The sequence below is a fragment of the Pogoniulus pusillus genome, chromosome 29 (assembly GCF_015220805.1).
Source record: "Pogoniulus pusillus isolate bPogPus1 chromosome 29, bPogPus1.pri, whole genome shotgun sequence".
Lineage (NCBI taxonomy): Eukaryota > Metazoa > Chordata > Aves > Piciformes > Lybiidae > Pogoniulus > Pogoniulus pusillus.
This window is the reverse complement of record NC_087292.1, coordinates 1,980,757-1,986,757: the sequence shown is the minus strand read 5'-3', so window position 1 is coordinate 1,986,757 and position 6,001 is coordinate 1,980,757.

Below are 6,001 nucleotides of genomic sequence, written 5' to 3'. Positions count from 1 at the left end.
GGGGCTGTGGGGTTGTGCTCTGGGGAGGTGCCAGTCTAAGCTCGTGGTACCCTGAAGCCAGCTCTTCTCTATCCAACTCTGGCCAGCCCAGAGCACTGCCATGGGCAAGTCCTTGCCCTCAGCACCATGAAGCCAGGAGCTTCCTGCAGCCCTGCCTGAAAGGCTGCAGTTTCCTGCAGGGACTGCTCTGGCTGGCAAGGACCCTGGAGGAGAAGAGAGCTTTTCTGCTCCCTTTTCTCCCAGGTTTGCTCTGCAGAAGACAGGCATGGAGACAGGGACCTTGTGCTCGAGAGGTGGTGATAAAGCATCTGCAGTTTCACCCTGCCACCATGCACCTGTTTCTGCCTTGCTCTCACCATCCCTGGAGGCGCTCCTGCTGTGACTGCAGATAAGGAGAGGGTTTTACAGGGGAGCTGAATGGGCCAGGATGCTGCCACCATCTTGGCAGCCCAGGGGCATCCCTTCTTCAGGCTGGGGTCCTTCAGACATCTTAACTTTGCCAAGCCTATGCAGCAGGCACTGCAAGCTACAGCTGCTCTGGGCAACCTGTTCTAGTGTCTCTCCAGCCTGGCTGTAACAAATTTCCTCCTAATCTCCAGCCTCCATCTCCCCTCTTCACCTTTCAATGCATTGCCCCTTGGCCTAGCACTAAAAGCCCTTGTCAGAAGCCCCCCCCCCAGCTTTCTTGCAGGCCCTCTTCAGGCACTGGGCAGCCTATGCCCATGTCCTGGGCATGATGCCCCCCATGTGTCCAGTGCTGTGCCTGGCACTGCCTATACATTATTAAGGACTACCCAACACTCTTAGCTGTTGAGCTTTGCTCACACATGGTCAGTGCTAATGCCAAGGAGAGGTTGCATTGCCCTCATCAGTCCCAGCAATGGGAGGTCTCTCTTCTGCGCAGGTCTCTTTCCATCCGGTGGTCCCCCTGGTGGTCTTCAGTGGTGAAGGAAGAGGTCTTCCTCAAGTGACCTCTTCGTGAACTGGAAACTGGCAGTGTCCTTGGCTGGGTGCTGTCCCGGGTTGGGGGAGGTGCCCCCCGGGGAGAAGTGGACTCAGCACAACACAAAACCCATCCTACTTTTTTGAAAGTCAGGGAAAGATGAAATTGTATTTTCTTGCAGTATAACAATGTAAAGAGAAATAATAACTAGAGAAGGAGGGAAAAAGGAAAAAACCAACAATACAATAACCTTAAGGGAGATGGGGGAGGGGTCAGGCGGCGGCGAAGCAGCAAAGCAGCAGCAGCCGAAGCAGCAGCCGGGGAAGATAGGCGAAGCTGCAGCAGCAGAAGCCAGCAGGAGAAGGGGCAGAACAAGCTGTGCTTCTGGACATTAAGTTCTTGATGCTCCAATGAAATTGTATTAATTTATCTATTGTTGCCATTTATGTGACCTATCCCTGGAATGTTCATCTCTCCCCTGTGTCTGAGCTAGAGGAGCAGCTCAAACGGCCACAGGTGCTGAGGGCAGCACAATGGTGCCACTTGTGGCAGCAGCAGAAGGGCACAGAGTGCAACTACCTGAGGGGAGGGTTGTGGCCAGGAGGAGGTTGCTCTCTTCTCTCAGGTGGCCAGCACCAGAACGAGAGGACACAGCCTCAAGCTGCACCAGGGGAAATTTAGGCTGGAGGTGAGGAGAAAGTTCTTCCCTGAGAGAGTCATTGGACACTGGAATGGGCTGCCCGGGGAGGTGGTGGAGTCGCCGTCCCTGGAGCTGTTCAAGGCAGGACTGGACGTGGCACTTGGTGCCATGGTCTGGCCTTGAGCTCTGTGCTAAAGGGTTGGACTTGATGAGCTGTGAGGTCTCTTCCAACCCTGATGATACTGTGGTACTGTGATACTGTGATTCCAGCAGTGAGGCTCCCCCTGCCCAGCCTCAGCATGGCAGCAGCTGACCCAGCCTGACTCTGGGCACAGGGTGGAGAGCACATATGTGTTTTGGTGGGTCCTGATCCACCTGCATGGGCTCCTCTGCCTCCTCATCCACCTCCATTTCCTCCTCTGAGAATTCATCTACTTCCATCTTCTCCTCCCCAGCCATATCCACCTCCATCTCTTCAGGATCAGCCGCATCCATTTGCTCTTTCCTGCCAGGCTGCATCTCGAGGTGGCACAACCTAAGGCAAAAGGCAAGGAAGTGCATTAGTCCTGCCCCAGGCAGCCAAGCAGAGCTGTGGCACAAGTCTCAGCACCCCTAACTGCCTTGGGTGCCTGGCAGGAGCCGTGGGGCAGGAGCTGGCTAGAGGTTGGGTGGCTGCTTTGCCACCAGAACTCACCAGCAGTGCCAGGACTGTGTCCGCAGCCACCTCCTCCTGTTCAGGGCTTTCCTCATCTCCTTGCACAGCTGCAAGGTGGTGTGAAGCTGCCAGAGAAGAGAAGACAGGGGTGAGTGTCCTGCTCCCTGCCTCAGTGGGGCCTTGGCTCGTTGCCCACAGGAGCTGGCTAGAACACCCAGTGGCAGTGCCAGGCCTGTGTCTGCAGCCACCTGCTCCTGTTCAGGGCTTTCTTCATTGGTTGCTGGGCTGAGTGGTCCTGATCCCTGCCCCCGTGGAGCCCTGGGCACAGCACCCCAGGGGCCTGCAGCTTCATGGGCACCTTTGGGGAACTTTGACTGGAGCCTCCAGAAGAATTCCAGGCACTTTTGTGGTGTCATGGAAGGGTTTGTGTCCAGGAGGGCTTGGGCAGTGGGGCAGGGGCTGTGGCACAGCTCATGTTTTAGAGACTTCCAGAAGCTTCCTCCACTCCAGGCTGGACCTGCCTCTGGCCAAGGCCAGGCCAGTCAGCCCCTCTGAGGGCACATCCCTGCTGGAGTGCTCCCTGGCTGGGAGGACTGCAGCCTGCAGAAGGGACCCCTGCTCATGGGAGCAGTCTGTGGAGCACTGTTTGCTGTGGCAGGGCAATGCTGTTGCTGCAGGCAGGCCTGGCAGGAACTTAATGCCAAGCAGCTCCAGCTTTAAACTCCAACTCTCTATTGCAGCCCAACGCAGAGCAGGTCCCATCCCACCTCAGCCTCCAGCTCTGTCCCATCCAGGCTGCTCATCCTGAGCTGGGCCATCCTGAGAAGGTCCCTGCCCCCCTGGCATGGGCATGTGTGCTGGCATGGGCAGGCAGGGGCAGAACAAAGCTGGGTTTGCATTCCCCTCCAGCACAAGATCGTCACTGAAGTGTTTCCCACTGCTGGCCACAGCTCTTTGTGCTGGGGCAGGCTGCAGTGCTGAGGACCCTGCACTTGCCTCAGCAGCAGCATCAGCATCAGCAGCAGCAGCAGCTCCTTGCCCTCGGCTTGTGGCAGCCCAAGCTGCCTCTTCCCAGTGCCCTGTCCTGGCGGTCCCTGTCCTGCTGTACCCCAACACAGAGCACGTCCCAGAGCCTCCCCTCAGCACTGTGGGTGATGTCTTCCCCTGCCAGTGATTGCCAGCAGCTCACAAAGCCTGACCCACAGGGAGCTCAGCTCTCACCCTGTCCGGGCAGGTTTGCACTGCCACCTGGATGGATGGAGTGATGGCTGCCTGCCAGGAAGGAAGGAAGGAAGGAAGGAAGGAAGGAAGGAAGGAAGGTTGGTTGGTTCACAGCATCTTAGGTGAGGTTGGAATGGACCTTAAAGCTCATCTACTCCAAGTCCTCTCAGCTAGACTTCCTTGCCCAAAGCCTCATCCAACCTGGCCTTGAACACCTCCAGGGAGGGGCCACTCACAGCCTCTCTGGGCAACCTATTCCAGACTCTCACCATCCTCCTACTGAAGAACTTCTTCCTCAGCTCCAGTCTAAGCCTGCTCTGCCTCAGCTTCAAGCCATTTGCTCCTCTCCTGTCTCCAGGCACCCTCATGGAAAGTCTCTCTGCAGCCTCCCTGCAGGATCCTTTCAGCTCTTGGCAGACAGCTCTGAGGTCCCCTTGGAGTCTTCTCTTCTTCAGGCTGAACACCCCCAGCTCCCTCATAGCAGAGCTGCTCCAGCCCTTGGATCATCTTTGTGGCCTCCTCTGGACTCATGCCAGCAGCTCTGTGTCCTTCTTCTTCTGAAGGCAGAAGTGGAGGTGAGGTCTGAGCAGAGCCAAGGGACACAATCCCTTCCCGTGCCCTGCTGCCCACACTGCTCTGGCTGCAGCCAGCGCACAGATGCCTGCTGGGCTGCATGAGGCACTGCTGGCTCCTGGGGAGCTGCTCAGCAGCCAACACTCCCAAGTCTTTCTTCAGTGCTGTCTCCTGCGTAGCTTCTCATCAAGCAACATCCCCAAACCCTTTTCTTCAGGGCTACTCTGCACCCAGCCTGGATCTGAGCACGGAGCTGCCATGACCCAGCTGCAGGACCTTGCGCTTTGACTTGCTGAACCTCCTGCAGTTGTCACTGCCCCACTTCTCAGGACAGACCCCTGAGGAACTCCACTTCTCACTGGTCTCCACGTGGACATTGAGCCATTGATCACAGCTCTTTGAGTGTGACTTTCTAGCCAGTTTCTTACCCATCCAGTGGTCCACCCATCAAGTCCATCTCTCTCCATCTTAGAGGCAATGATGCCACACAGGACAGTGCCAAATGCCTTGCCCAAGGGCAGGCTGTGCAAGGTTGCTCTTCCCATACTCCCAGAGCTGTAACTGTTGTAGAAGGCCACCAGACTGATCCAGCAGGACGTGCCCTTGCTGAAGCCATGCTGGCTGTCACCCATCACCTCCTTATTTGCTGTGTGTCTTAGCACAGTTACCAGGAGGATCTGCTCCATGATCTTACCTGGCATAGAGGGGAGACTGCTCTGGAGCTCCCTGGCCTTTCTTTGCTCCCCTTTTTAGAACTGGGAGCAATGTTTCCCCTTGTCCACTCTGTGGGAACTTTGCCAGCCTGCCAGTGGCCCAGCAACCTCAGCTGCCAGTTCCTTCAGGATCCATGGATGGGTCTTGTTGGGTCCCAAGGCCTTGTGCATGCTGTTTCTCTGGGTTGGGTGTTCCTGGACCTGGTATGCTTCTGGTGTGGCTGATTCTTCACCCTCCTGCACAGCCATTGTCCTCTGTGGCTTGCTTGGCATGGCTCAAGTGGTTACCAGTGAAGACCTGCTGAGTACTTCAGCCTTTTCCTTATCCTCAGTAACCAAGTCACCTGTGTCCCTCTGGAGGGGCTCCACACTCTCCTTTGGCTTCCTTTTCTCCATGACTTACCTGCAGGCCCCTATTATCTTTAATGTCCCTGGCCAGGTTTAATTCTGTCAGGGCTTTCCTAACCTGGTTTCTGGTTTCCCAGTTTCCTTGCATCCATCCCACATTACCTGTCCTTGCTTCCACCCTTTGTGGGTTTCACTCTGGTCCTTCGTTTTGACCTCGTGCCTTGTTCATCCAAACAGGCTGCCTGGCCTTTCTGCTTGATTTCCTCTCTTCAGGGATGCCTTCCTTGCCTTTGACCTTGGAGGAGATGATCCTTGAGAGCCACCCTGCTCCTGGCCTCCAGAGCCTGCCAGGGCTTTGTCCCACACTACTCTACCATGGAGGCTCCTGCAGAGGCCAAAGTCAGCTCTTCTGGAGTCAAGGGTTTCAAGCTCACTGAGCATCCCCTTCTCCACTGCACTCAGGATCTCAAACTCCACCATCTCATGGGCACTGCAGCCAAGACTGCCCACGAGCTTCACCTTCCCCACCAGCCCTTCCCTGTGCTGAGAGCAAGGTCTAGCATGGCACCTCCCCTTGTTGCTTCTTCCAGCACCCAGCGGAGGAAACTCTCCTCGGTGTGTTCCTGGATTGTTGATGCTCTGCTGTGCTCTCTCCAACCGAGGGCAGGTGCTTAAAGGCCCCCATGGGGACCAGGGCTTGTGAATGTGCAGCAAGTCTTGTCTGTCTTCCAAGGGCCTCATCCACTTGGTCTTCCTGGCCAGGTGGCCTGTAGCAGATCCCCACCATAACGTCCCCTGCCCTTCCCTTCACCCTCACCCACAGGCAGCCCATCTTCTCACCAGCACTTGCCAGGTGGAGCTCCTTGCACCCTAGGCAACAGCCCCTCCTTGTCTCCCCTACCTGTCCT